This window comes from Rhopalosiphum padi, chromosome 1, assembly GCF_020882245.1.
Source record: "Rhopalosiphum padi isolate XX-2018 chromosome 1, ASM2088224v1, whole genome shotgun sequence".
Lineage (NCBI taxonomy): Eukaryota > Metazoa > Arthropoda > Insecta > Hemiptera > Aphididae > Rhopalosiphum > Rhopalosiphum padi.
Genome location: NC_083597.1, coordinates 31271236 through 31286401, shown reverse-complemented (window position 1 = coordinate 31286401; position 15166 = coordinate 31271236). Strand labels below are relative to the sequence as shown.

The 15166-nt window shown below is 27.2% G+C and overlaps 1 protein-coding gene across 5 annotated transcripts in view; it reads left to right on the top strand.

Annotated features, from left to right (window-relative positions):
- Positions 1-13862: 13862 nt before the first annotated feature.
- Positions 13863-15166, top strand: part of LOC132931604 (acetylcholine receptor subunit alpha-like) — a 160419-nt gene continuing 159115 nt past the window's right edge. For 4 of the 5 annotated variants that reach the window (XR_009662761.1, XR_009662759.1, XM_060997482.1 and 1 more), the window contains exon 1: positions 13864-14228. The gene's annotated coding sequence lies outside the window, so the exon portion shown is untranslated. Of the gene's footprint in view, positions 14229-15166 lie in introns of all 5 variants that reach the window. The other variant, XR_009662760.1, reaches the window with a different exon arrangement.

Sequence of the window (15166 nt, the reverse complement as noted above, 5' to 3'; positions counted from 1 at the left end):
ATTTATTATAGATAATGGATATATAGATTTCCCAGAGCCTGTCTATTAACGGAATTGAAAACTAAATGCCTGTGGTTTGGCATTCGGATGGATCTTAGATCGTTAAGAACGACATTGGTACTTCAACAAGGGTAAACACAATATATTTTAGGGTCGGATTTTTTTTTAAGTCCATAATAGATATTGACTGCTTCCATATGGCATAGATGCGTCCCGAAGCTCGTTAGATACTGTTGGAAAACTCGATGTACTATAAACTGATAACTCTACTTACAAAATATAAAGTAAATTGTTGATTGAAAATTACTGTTAAAAAAAATATTGACCACCGATAACCTTGAGAGAAATTGTTGTAATTTATTACAGCTTGTAGATTTTTCTTCCTTTTTTCCTCTGATATACGAAAAATCAGTAATAAATATTTATTTGAAGCTTTACAAACAATGTAATACAATTTAATAATATTTTTAAAGACAATCAGTTTAGGTAAAAATAAATAAACATTATATAATATTATAAAAATTGTTCTTAAAATTATGTTGGATTTCGACCAGAACGAGTGCATTACACCCGGTTTCGACAGTAGCGTCGGCCGCACCTGTATATTACTTTTATAATGTTGACAGAGTTAAATATATTATTTTATTTTAATGTTTTAGGGATTGTTTTAGAGTATTGTGAAATGTACAAAAATACAGAGCGTACACGCACGTTCATAATAATTATCGACGATATTATGGCCACTATTATATGCATCTATCCCAAATCAGCATAAAACAAACTTTGTTCGCTTAACACTTACATATCATTTCAATATCCTCACGTCGTCGTCGACTGCGAGAGACGCCACCCTAATTACATGATAATATTATGTCGCCCCGTTAAGACAATACGGAGACTATTTGGGTTGGTACGTATGCATTATTATTGTTATATCATGTATATATATATATATATATATATTTAGACAATCGTAACAACTCAGCTGCTCTCTAAAGAACACACGTATAATATTTACACTGCACGCCGTAATAAATACAGCGATCGCGAATAATGACGGAATTGTAATAGTAATAATAATAATAATAATAATAATAATAGTATACGTAATTTATTAGATTTAAGATTATTCACACGCATTGCTGTAGGTGTACCTCTGTGCATTATACCTACGTGGCGGAGTACACGGATATACAAGCAGGCACTTCGCTCGCACCGTCTTTAAGTATTTCGCATCACACCTCGTGCGGTTCTTTGATCGCACGCACAACAACAACAAACAACTTACGTCTCGTGCGAACGTATATATTTATATAATAATATACAATACAATATGGTTTACATTATTCAAGCTGTTTGCCATTCTGCTACATCAGTGTTAGGTTGATGTATCATGTCATGTGTGTGACTACGATTTGTCTTATCGTGTTGCAGTTCTATATTATTATATACTCGGATACTGCAATATTATATTTATATAAAATATGTGTATATACGTCATATTAATATTATACACTTACAGTGTACACGATACTTATATGGCTAGTACAATTAAATGTTTTTGAGGTTAAGTTAAACGAATAAAATGTATTATTGGTTAATAACGTTATAAAAGAAAATACATATTATATTAGTTTTACTGTTGTTAAGCGTAGGTATCATTATCGGTCTTGATTATGGCTAGAATCATTGTAATGAAAAATAATTTTTTATTCTGATTTCTGATATTGATGCAGCTCTGTAATTAACCAACCCATCCATGTGTTATAGCCGTTTTGAATGACTCTTGCTTATTTTTGACAAATTTGATTTTTTTATATTTTTTATCTACTGATCACTTATTGATCCATCATCGTGGATACGTTTCGGTTATATTATTTTTAAGCAGATCAAATATATATTGTTAACAAATTTTTATAGTAAATTTATTTTAAGAATACTTAGGATTTTTTGGGATTTTTAAGAAATCAAAATCCCAATTTTATTCATGCTATGTCACATGTAACACGGTACTACTGTTATGACTATAAGTTTATACACAAGCGGCATATCTGCTAAACAATAACAATACTATTGTTAGTTTATTACGGTATATATGTATTTGGTGATCAATATTTTATAATTTAATATTATTTATCACTGAAATTGCATGAAATGCTAAAATAATATAAAATACTTTGAATAATAGCTGTATCGTTATTACCATTTATCATAAAATGTAATTACTTAACTGAAAGATAATTCGATTGATTAAGTTTAACTAAATTATCGTTTAAAACAAATGTGTTGAATTTCTGTTTTATAAAATATGCAAATGTATTTTTTTTGTATAGGTGGCTACAATTTTAAACCATGATAAACAATGATAATCTATCAATTTCCATACAAAATACCTACTCGGTAATCGAATTGATACTAATTGTATATAAATATACTTACTTATATTATAGTACAATAAATATGAATAAAAATAAAAATACTTGAGATTTATTACTATTTATATAGATTTTGATGTCACGTTTTTTTTTTATCGAATTTTAAAGTTAACAACGTCAAAAATTAAAAAAAGATGTAAAAAAAAATATTGATTATTTCGTTTTAGTTTTTGCAAATGATACTAAATGAATACATTCATATTTTACATTTTATTAAAAACAATATTATAGAACTATAATATATTATATTTCAACAAACATTATTATTTAATTTACATTATTATATGTTGTATACAATTTTAAAATCTTTTTTAAATGAAATTGATCAACAAACAATGTTAGAGGTTTTGATACCTATACAATTAGAGTGTATTAGGTATCTAATATATGCTAATATGTAGTATATTTAAGATCTATAATATTTTTAGCGCAAATATTTCTATTAAATTTATAATATAACAAACATATTTTATTTCACATTTTAAATAAAATATATATTTTTTTAAATTTGAAAATGGTAGTCAATAAGGAAATTTATATTTTATCTACAGTTGTAGTTGTCTAATCTTTAACTACCAAGAATAAAAACTTTTCTAACAAGGACATTGCAATTATTTTAAACGTGAGGTACTTACATAATATGTTAACATGATTGAATTTTAAGTTCATACATACTTTATTCTTAATATGAGATATTTTAACAATATGAATAAGAAAGACAAAAAAAAAAAAAACAAAAAATAGGTAACTATTTGAATGATTGTTATTTTCATGTATTTCTATAAGCACCAAACATAATGATAACGATACACATAAGTACCACATAAATACAATTTTATTCATTTTTTTTTCATTTTAAGAAGGTACCTGAAACTTTAGAAAAAATGAGAAAAATCATGTACAATTGTTTTTACTCTCGACAGTTGAGCCATTATTATCCACCTACATCAGTTATTGATTCTGACACTGTTATTGGCAATCTTTGTAGAAAACTTAAAAAAAAAGAAATAATGATATATCAATAGTTTAATAAAAGAAAAAGTATCTGTCATTATATCATTATATTAATTTTTATTCAATTTTTAGTTGCTTATTTTTATGACGAACATTCATATATATTTTATTAGACAAGATTCGATGAATTGTGCGTGATAATATTATATTATAATTTTGTTTGTGTACATATTATATTCGTGCAGTTGGCACACTACTTATCCGTGTAAATAATTCATATTAAGACCAATATTTTACTTATACGGATAGTATACAATATACATTACACGGTAATAATATGAGATGTATTCACTACCACCATTCATATATTAATAGATTCATGATATAGGAATATAATTGCCTCGCTGTCTTGACTATTATAGCGGTATTGTCTCGTAAACGCACATATTATAATTTATATTAAGATGCATAATATATAACAGGAGGCCTTAGTAGTTAATACTAATTATTATTAGAATTAGTAACTGTATGATGGCGGGTAGTAAATATTATTGTTTTTTAAAATAAAAAAAAATTGTTTCAGAATTTTTATAAAATTAAAATTAGAGTAAATTACTTAACAATAAATTATGGCACAACTACCAAAGTAACTACATTTTAAATATTTTTTCGTGTAACCATATTTCAGATTTTATTTGTATTCCGCGTTCATCGATTTCACATTAAAATGTTAAAAGTAAGTAACCAACCTGTAGTAATATGTGTTATATTAACTAATTTTTATATTAAATACGCACAACTTATTTTTTTTGAAGAATAGTAAATACTATAATATTTTTATATTCAAATTATCGACTACTGAAAAAAATATTAAATTTGAGAGACGAGCACTAACAACATTATACTATTTATTCTATTTACAAGATCCGAAGATATTTTGATGTTGAAAACATAAATTGGACAATGACGAAATTATGATCAAGAAAACAGAACACGTAATAATATAATAAAGTTTGAAGTATTTATAACATTAAAGTTTTACAAAACTTCGTTTAAAATATATATAAATGTTGAGTGTTTATAAATAAAAATAACTATTTAAATAATATCAGATATGAATATACAACAATATTTTTAGAAATATAATACCGCTATTTTATAGTATGTAACAAACCGTTACAGTATTATACTTTTTGTTATGAAATCAAATGTAGTAAGTAATTGAAAAATAAAAACGAATAAAAAATAAAAATACAGTAAAAAAAATATTTCCATATATTTAAAATTATTTTGAGAATCTTGATGTTTTCCGGTGATTACATTTAAATTTAATCACCCTTTACATAGGATAGTTTGTTTTAGTTAAATTCAAGACTTGGCAGATACATAGGCGTATCTATAGTGAATTTATTTTAATATACGAGTGAATCAACCGTTTTATAGAATATTCCGAGATGGTCTGGGGACGGAAGAATGTACACTTTTTCGGCTGCCTCTTTTACTTTTTTTTCTCCTTTTTTCCCCCTTTTCAGCGATCGCGGTTATAGACCCTCTCCTTTCGCCAATACAATTGAATGCTCTACTCTTCGTTCACGTTTATCCTGGGACCGTTTAAAATTCCACGCTCGACTCACGAAGCTCGCCGATAATTAAGTTATGCAAAACGTTTCGCATCAATCGAGATAACCGCTTTTACTGTAGAAGAATAATAATGGGATAGATTAAACGAAACTGTAATACACTGCAGTTTACATTGATCGTGACCATAACACGAATATTATAATGAAAATAATTATAATAGTTTTATAATTATTACAATGTGATAGGAAGAAGCTGCAGACGTATACAGCGGTTACTAATGTATACGTAGTGAACGACTCCGATGATGGATTAATGAAAATTACATCGGTATGTATCAGTATAAGAGTACTCTTACATATGTTTAATTAAACACATAAGCGCATGGTATGAATTATTACGGGTAAAAACTAATTTAAAAATTATAATCTGGTGATTAACACATTTAGGCATAACCTGTATAATTTTTAAACATTGTCGGAAAAACGAAATTATATAATATCAAATGTATACGTCTAATTAATACTTTTTTTTACCAAATACTATGATTTTTGAATGAATATAAATTGGTTAATTTTAATATTAAATCGATTGCGTATATACATACAGTTATTTTATTGCGGTCTAAGATCTCCTATTGTTCATTTAATTTATGAATTATTGCTATCCACAATGGCATAGATAGGTACGTTGAATTCAAGTTATCATCTGTATTTCTATTGTGTCGCCCTATGCATTTATAATACTGTTCATTGACTAATAATAATATATTAACGAATAATCGATAGCTTAATTAAGAGCTAAACGAACACGATATATGTACAGCGGGCAGTGGGGAGTCTAGGGATTTATAATAGGGTGGGTCAGATATGTTTAATGAAGCGTTTTTTATGGTCAGTTGATTGAGTTTTAAAAATTTTAATAAAAAAAAAGTAGGTATGCGAAATCTGGTAGACAAAATAATAGACTGGTAATAATAGCAAATGACAGTCAAACTACAAAGTAAAAACTGGTATAGTCCAGTGAGTTCACTTACAGCAAGTAAATCAGTATGTTATTACTTTAGCAACTTCTGGTTTGATAAAATTTAATAATGCTCATAATATAATAGGAATTATATTAAAATATTGAAAAATATAATAGAAATAATTATTAGTATACATTTAGTGTGTTTTAATTAGATTTGTAATTTGTTATTATTAACAAAGCTTCGTGTGGTAAAGTATTGTTTATTATATTATTATGATACGCTCTATTTAGGATTATATTAAACTTTGGCATACAAAGAGTTTATTAATAATTTAATGTCCGGACATAATTATATTATGACATTGAAAAACTGACTATATACCTAACGTATATATTATAATATGTTTTCAAATAAGTAATCATCAATTTTCCCATACAAAATTTGGCTTAGGAGCCAGCTACTCACTAATTCAATTTAAATGGTTTATACTGCATTGACCCATCAAACCTCATACTGGACACGCCACTGGCAGTACCTAGGTAAATAAATAAATATCGTTGTAAAGTAGTGAAGCAGGTTTAATAGGTTTATACTTGTGATCAAACGAATTATTAATACTTATTAACTCTTGGCCTGCAAAAATATTCATACAAAATAGTTTGTTAATCTGTTTTAATACCGTCACAGACCACAGTGAACGATCGTGTTTAATTATCTATTGATATATTATAAATTATTATAAATATAATTAGGTACCTTATCGAAAATACACCTATTTTATTTTTCAAACTTTATGATCCTTAAACTTTTTAGAATTCCTAGCCATATTAATTCTACGTTTATCCATGAATATCGCACATCGAATGGTTTATAGATGGCATAATCGTGTCAGTAAAATAAAATAATATTTATCTAAACTGAAAGTATCATATCACTGCAAAACCGTAATATTATTGTTATTTATTATTGTTTCAATGTGTCAAACGTTTTTATTGATGTGTTATGGACTTAATCACAATAATAAAAATAAAACATTTTTTTTTTTTGTAGAATAACAAAAACTGTTCTTTTGATATTGGAAACAACGCTATGAAAAATGTAGTGCAATAATATATGGTACTTAATTGTTGTCGAGTCAGTGCTATTCTGACAAGCGCCAATATGACGGTAATTGGTTTCACCCACGAGTTCTATTATTTGTCTCTGCGACTGTTAAGTACGATACTTACTAATGGTCGGTCACTCGTCTAAAATCCGTCTTAATGGTAGAAGCTTTGATTGTTCACCGAGTATCTAGCCGTAATCTCTCTTCGAAGTTTCAACTAGTGCATAAGTGCAAGGTAAGAACTTATATGCGCAATACTTAACTTTAAACCATTAGGTACCGAAAATATGATAGTTATATATATTTTAGGCTTGTAAGCCTTTTATAAGCGCGTCAACCATCGAACTCTTAGTATATACTATTCTCATGTATTATTATACAGAGTGATTCTTTTAATAGTCGCTAAATACTCGTTATCTCTAAACGTACTTACTATAATAATTATGAAAATATATTTTTACTATTTTTATTTTTATTCTTATTGTTTTTAATTTTTGATTTAACATTCTTTTTAAAAATATTTTCTTGAAATAAAATAACTTACTGTTATCTGTTAAAGGATCGATTTGCATGAATTAAAATTTAAAAAAATATATTTTACTTATGAATATAAAATGCATTTTGTTATTAAAAAATAAAACTTATAAATAATAATAAAAAATATGATTTTTTTTCAAATATTTCTTTGATAATTCTGTAAATGAAAAACTTATAATTTTTCAAGATCATTATTATTATAAATTTATAAATTAATCATCCATAATATTATCTATGAATTATAATGTACTATATTATACCTAAATATTAACTTATTATATTAACTGTAAAACTATTATGTTATGACCACACTATATATTAATACGTTTTATACTTTATATTAATCTTATTAATAATATCAATCAAATTAATATTAATAAATCATCCTATAACATATCAGCATGCGGAAACTGTTTTGTCGTTTTGATGTGTAGTTTATCGAATATTTTTAATAGTTCATTTTTATAATGCTATATAATGTTAAATTAAAAATTATTTAACATACATTTATTGTATAAGTTAACTTAATATTAATTTAAAAAAAATATTAAATATATTTTAAAAATTATGACATGCTTAGGAATATATAAATTATGTATACTATATTATATTATACATCATAGTAAAATGCACCTATATCTACATAAACTGAGTTATTTTGTTTGAGCTCTAAAAAAAATATTAAAATATATGACGTATATGTCCCAACACTGTTACTTCGTAGTAAAATGTACTACATATAATAAGAGATTAAACATTCTTATCTGAGCTTTTCTAAAATAATGATACGTAATGCATATTTAACTGTTGTATGATTTTAAATAAAATATTTTTATACCATAATGAATGCGATTTTAATTTTTAGTTCACTATCGGTAACATGGTTATTTTTTAATTATGATTTTTACGTACACTGAATTATTAAAAGCATTTACCCTAAAATAATGTGAAATCTGATACCGTTGGAAATTTTAGTTGTTTCATTATTTATGCGTGTACACTGTACATACATGCAAGTAGGTATATTATGCTCAACATTGACGTGTATGGTCATCATATAGCTAAAACCCAAATACCCTTTGTAAACATTTCTATTGTTTGCCAAATCCAGGCAGACACTCGAACGTTACATATTTAAATAATTTTCTATTTTACTTTTGATACACAGTAACATGGGATTTAATCAATATTTAAAAACATTTCAATATACCTATAACTTAGGTGAAACCAAATTTTATTTGTAATTCAATTTTCTTTAAACTCTAATTAATATATTATGAATATTTAAATAATCCTAACATCTTATGTTTGAAAAAGTATTATTTATTGAAACACTCTGTTTTATAATAAAAGACTACGTCTTAAATTTAAATATTACTACTCTAAAACTCATATATTATTATTATTTATCAATATGCAATAATACTATATACGTATTTAAATATGAACGAATAAAAAAAATTCAAGACTATGTCGGTAGGAATAGCCATATCTGCTTTCTCACTAAGCCAAAAGCGGCATCTCCTTCCTACACTGCAGTATCATCCCACAATGTTGACTTTCATCCTGTGAGGTACATCACGTGATGTACCATCCTTCACGAGAAACTCCCACGCCTTCAATTTAGCTGGAGTTGAAGACAAGGGTGATTTTGTGGGGGAAGATAAGGCTGGTCATTCCTATCTAATCTATTCTATAATACATCACGTTCATTATTTAACAAGTTTAACTAAATTTACTAAGTAAAACGAACCGTATGGCGTATAATTTGTAAACTGATATAATATATTAATGTAAACCCCAATAGGCAAACATCTAATATAATACAATATGTATATATATGTATTATATTGAATATAGTTCCTGAGATCTTATTTCACTTTTGGTTTTATTAATAATATTGGCAGAGTCGTTTCTAATAATGCGTCGGAAACCGTATAGTGCTTTTAATTTCCCGGAAACGGGATTCGTTGGAAAACACACCTACACTTGGGGTATTCTGGTCAGCATTTCTCAATTACGTTTTATTTCAACACGTACACATTTATATATATATATATATATATATATATATATATAGAAAGAGATCTATATACATTCGTACTGTCTTCTGAACATTTGCTATTGCCCTGTTGGAAAAGGAAAAAAAGAATGCAACGTAGTTCAAGATATAAGTAATATATACGTAAAGAATACGTCATAAAAACCTTAATAAAAGCCGATTTTCAAACGCAATAATTTGAATATCAAAATATTGTAACCATAAGTATTTGCTATTTCTTATAACATTTTAAGCTCGTGTGTGAAATATTTTTTAACGGAGATATCACCCAATCGTTTATAAGTACATACTTCGAATACTGATGTCGGTTTTATAAAACTGTCACTTTAACCGTTTATCACATTCAAATAAAACAAATGCGCACTCACCAATGATATCCGACCACGGGTTTAAATTATAGGGTTTGTTAATTTGTATTAAACCATATTGTATTAATATCGATTATGCTCGCTGGTCATAGAAATTTACAGTTATTTTGTAACTTATAAATACGTACATATTTTTACGCCAATATAAACATATATCTTATCTTATAATAATGGATATATATATTGTATATCATATTTTTATTCAAGATAGTTTATAATCGATGAACGAATTATTAAACGTATTAAATATTATCGATTAATGTAATATATATAATAATATATTATAAACGAGTACCCAGTCATATAAAACCGTACAAGATAACTGCACGATGTAACAAATATGTTTTATGTATTTTAAAAAATCTATTTTCAATCCGAAATCGTCAAATACGATTGTAGTAAACACAGTTAGTACCTATACGAATACTCGTCAATACACGTCGCAATAAAATGTGTTAGTGTTGACCGGACAATTATTTTGAACATCGTTGCATATAGTAAAGTTAATATAAAAGTAAATGTATAAAAATATTATAGTAAAGGTGCAGTAGCTCGAATCGTCAGATCAGTATAATAGTGAATCGTTTTCGATTAACTCGCGTCGGTTGTTTTTACGCGATTGGATTGATAGAAACAATACAATTTTGAAGTGTCTGTCTATATGTAATGCAAGAACGGTGAAAAAAAAGACAAATAATACGATTCGAAAGAGACAAAAGTAGAAATATTGACGGCGGCGAGTGTGTATACCTCGCCTATAAGCAGTCTAAAAAAAAAAAAAAAATAACAATAATAGAATATATTACGTATGGTGCGTTGTCACAGTACACAGGTCACCGCATAGACTTAATAACAATTTGTATTATTATTATTGTTATGTGTATTGTTGCACTGCAGCGAACGACCCTCGTCGTCCCCTATATAAGCGCGTACAATATAATATTATAGTCTGGTGCACCGAAATGGATATATAAATGCAGTGTTAGGTTTTCCTAGAGTGCGACTCCAGCAATCCCCCCCACCACCCTTGCCCGGGCATTTTCTGTTTACGTTTTCTCGTAATAATTGAAACGTATTGTGAGGAGTTTTCCTCCTGATATCTCGTATATATAAATATATATACATTAACGTATAGGTACTCGAAAAGTATGTATAACATATAATTTACTTATACAATTTTTCGCTATAATACCGGTATCGACTATCGCGGCTACTATATAGTGCTCAGAAAACTTTTCTTCCACCGATACACATTTTAAGAACTACACAGTAATATATTATATTATTCTACGTATGATTCATATGCATGCACTGAGTCAGGTCAAGGACATTTCAATAGGTTTTATAGTTGCAACGTGTGTCATGACGATGAAAGAAACCACCTTTGACAGCGTAGGTATACAAAAATATTGCATTTATATTACATTATAAATGAAATTTATACATTGGTACATTATTATATTTTCAAGAAGTATAAAAGTGAATGATTAGGTTTGAAAGTCGATCGTTTGATATTATCGAACTAAATTTGTAAATTTTTTTTATACAAATATGATAAAACTACTGTACCTACTAGTATTCAACGATAAATCATTGTATAGATGAAAAATAATTCTGAATGGAGACGGTCTGTCAGCATGTACCACAATTTTTTTTTTATTCGTATAACTGTTAGTTAAGTTCTATGAATAGGTAATACATAGTTTAATATCAATTTAAATATTCCTAAAATAACACATTGTGTGTGGTAAAATATGAACATACTAATGTATAATATACTAATTTAAAGTCCCAAAATATATATAATTTCCAACAAAATAATCAAAATCGCTATTTCTTGTTAAAAAAAAAAAATTTAGTTCAAAAATTGTAAAGTTAACAAAAAAAATTGAGCTCTTATATTTATTTAGATTTTTTAATTTCAGTAAAAACTATTTATGAGAAATATTGTATTAAATATTCAAGCTTATTTAATATTTTTTTATTGTATTTTTTTGATATTTTACTAATTTTATTTTTGTTTATCTTATTTATTTAGAAGACAACTGAAAGTTTTTACTTTTAACTCCTCAAAGTATTAACTAGATTCACTTACATATAAGACAAAATATTGAAGCAAATTATTGTCTACTACTGTAAAAAGTGGTTTCAGGCACAAAAATCATACTTTCATCATTTTAAGTTTAGTACATTTATATCTCCGTTCAGAATATAAAATCAAATATTATATTGTTATATTTACATACATTTATTTCAAAATAATTTACGTTGTTTGTTTAAACACGAGTAAACGCATTTTATTATGCTCTACCAAGTATAGGTTTTAATATAATACCTACATTTAAAAGACGAATTATGTGTATATTATTTTAAAAATAAATTCAAATTATATTATTTCGTAGGAAAAGATGTATCCCCCAACATATTTATAAGGGGTAAATGTTGTCATATTATTCAACGGAGTGAATAACATTGATTTCTTCGAGAACGTACGTAATGTAATGTGTACCTACGACCTATCTATTATATATTCATATTGATGGTAAGTATTATAATTTGAAAATCTTACTGACATGATATATAATCTGCTTTACTGACGGTAAAAAAAAATCAAACTGCTTGTGTTATCAGTTCCCAAATTACAATATATCATTAGGTTTCATTTATTAGTGGACGACCACATATTATGTGAGTAGACATTACCTTCATGGAATAATACAATTGAGATAGTAATTTTCAAGATGATGTTTGTATTTTTTTTTAAAGTTTCTTTATGACTGGCCCAATTTAAAAAATTACAAATAACTCACTCTATTATTTTTCATATTTTTTATTTAAAATAGTGAGTACGGTGTAATATATAGTAAACACGTGATTCACTTGAACATTGACCTATTATGCAGTATATGTACTATAATTTATATAAAAGACAGTTTATTAAAAATTACTCGTATTTTTGAAATTCTGATGAGTTCAAAATTATTCAATGACTATGTATTTTAAAACATTTGAAGTTTTATTTTTGCTATTTGTGTTCCGGAGTGATGTAGTTTCTCTTTCAAATGAGTACCAATCTTTTTTATTGTAAATTGTTAGTAGATGATTTATTATTTTGGTAAATGTTTATATATTAAAGTGAAATTTGTAAGAGTAGTATCTGAGTTATTGATATTTATCTACTAAGGATAATAGTCATTAATAATTGTTTTGTATACAATTTAAAATATATGTAATATTAAATACAGTACAAACTTGTTATTTTCTCAAAAGATTTTTACAATTTATACCGTTTTAATAAATTATAAATTATTTATAACAATTAATATAATTTTAAAATCAACATAGGCCAAGTTTATGATCTATTGGAGATGTTTAGCGTTTAAGGTGTATTAACTCAGAAACTATTCGTTCAAATTTCTCGCATCACATTTTTCAAAATACATCTGCGTTTAAGAAGAAATGGTAGCCCTCATTTGAAAAAAAAGATGAAATTTATACCGCTACTGGATAGTCCTTCTTAAATTGTAAAAATGTAATCATACGAAAACATCGATACCGAGGTATATTTAAATATTTCACGGATCAGAGTATTTGAATAAATTTGTTATTACCTAAGGATCGGCGTAAAGCATGCTCGGTGAATCGTTCTGCAGCACACGTGATATTATAATATTATATAGTATTTAACGAACGATGTGTGACAAACGAAATATTATTGTCGTATTATCTTCGTCTCGCGCCCGGAAAACTATGCCGTCGATTCGTGCAGTAGTATCGCATCGCCGCCACCGTCGCGCCGCTCCGCCGAGGGGGTAGTAGAGCCCTGTCGCGCCGCCACCGGCACCGTTCGGCAGTGTGGCGCATTTCAGTAGGGCCCCACACTTGGCGTACTCTGTCGCGCACACCCGTCCGCCGCGAATACACCGTGACTACGCTGCTCCCTCGAACTCGTATTCATCTTCGTACTGACCACCCTCAACGACCGTCGCCACCGATTTCGTAAAAATATTTTCATTTCTTCTCGAATTTTCGTCGTTTGATTTTCCATTAATTTTACAATAATTTTTTTTTTCCGTTTGTTTTAAATTTTTTCAAGCTCGTGTCACATATTGTACTATAAAAATAATATCATCATCACCTAATATAATAATATTATAATATAGTGTTTCGACCGAAACCGTACGGCCACGCCGCCGTCAATATCCGGATCGGACCGCAGGTAAAACAATATATTATAATATTGCAGACATTTTTTTTTTTGCATATATACCTAATAACATCATTATATTAGTTTATTTAAAAGATAATATAACAGTGGTATTGAACGGCGTGTGATATGTAGAAGCAAAGTTTATGGCTATATTATATTGTATTAATATGGAGCTTGACATCGAGGGAAAATTGCAAGCCCAATTGACTCGTCCAAACTTAAAGAATTATTATACTATTTTTCAACGTTACCATTATATTTTATAAAAAGGTACATCGATATTTTTAGAAAAGTGTTCTGTTCAGCAGATTGAAATACGTAGTTAAAAATATAAGTTGCAATTTAATAAATAGCTCGGTAATGATAATTGTGGTTAACATACAAAAATAAGAATAATTTTAAAATAAATATTGTTAAAAAAAAATAAAAAAATACGAGCAATACTTTTGAAAATAGTATCGATAGTACCTATTTGTATTTTTATGTTTTTAATATATTTTATATTTTATTATACGTATTTGTCATAAAATAACGTCATAAACACTGAAAATATATAATAACACACATATAATAGTTATTCGTTATACAATATGATGATAAGTTACACGATTCAGAAATTCGTATTTCATATTGTGAGCTCTAGAATGAATTCAGAGTGCTATATTTCTATAAAGATCCTTAACGCCTTTTGCAATTTGTGACTATAGTGTTTCCGCGAAATACGTTTACTGTGCCCAAAATTTGATTGTCTAACAAACGGTACGCATTTACTACTTAAAGAGCTTTTATTTTTTATTTTATCCAAGACAAATACTAAATGATATTATAGTCTTTAAGCGTAGATGTATTAAATTCAGATATGGCACAGATCAGCCAATTGAGCAGAAAGAGTAGATTTTAAGCGAGAATGGAGTACGTCGAATGATCAGGTGGCATGGTCATTTCGC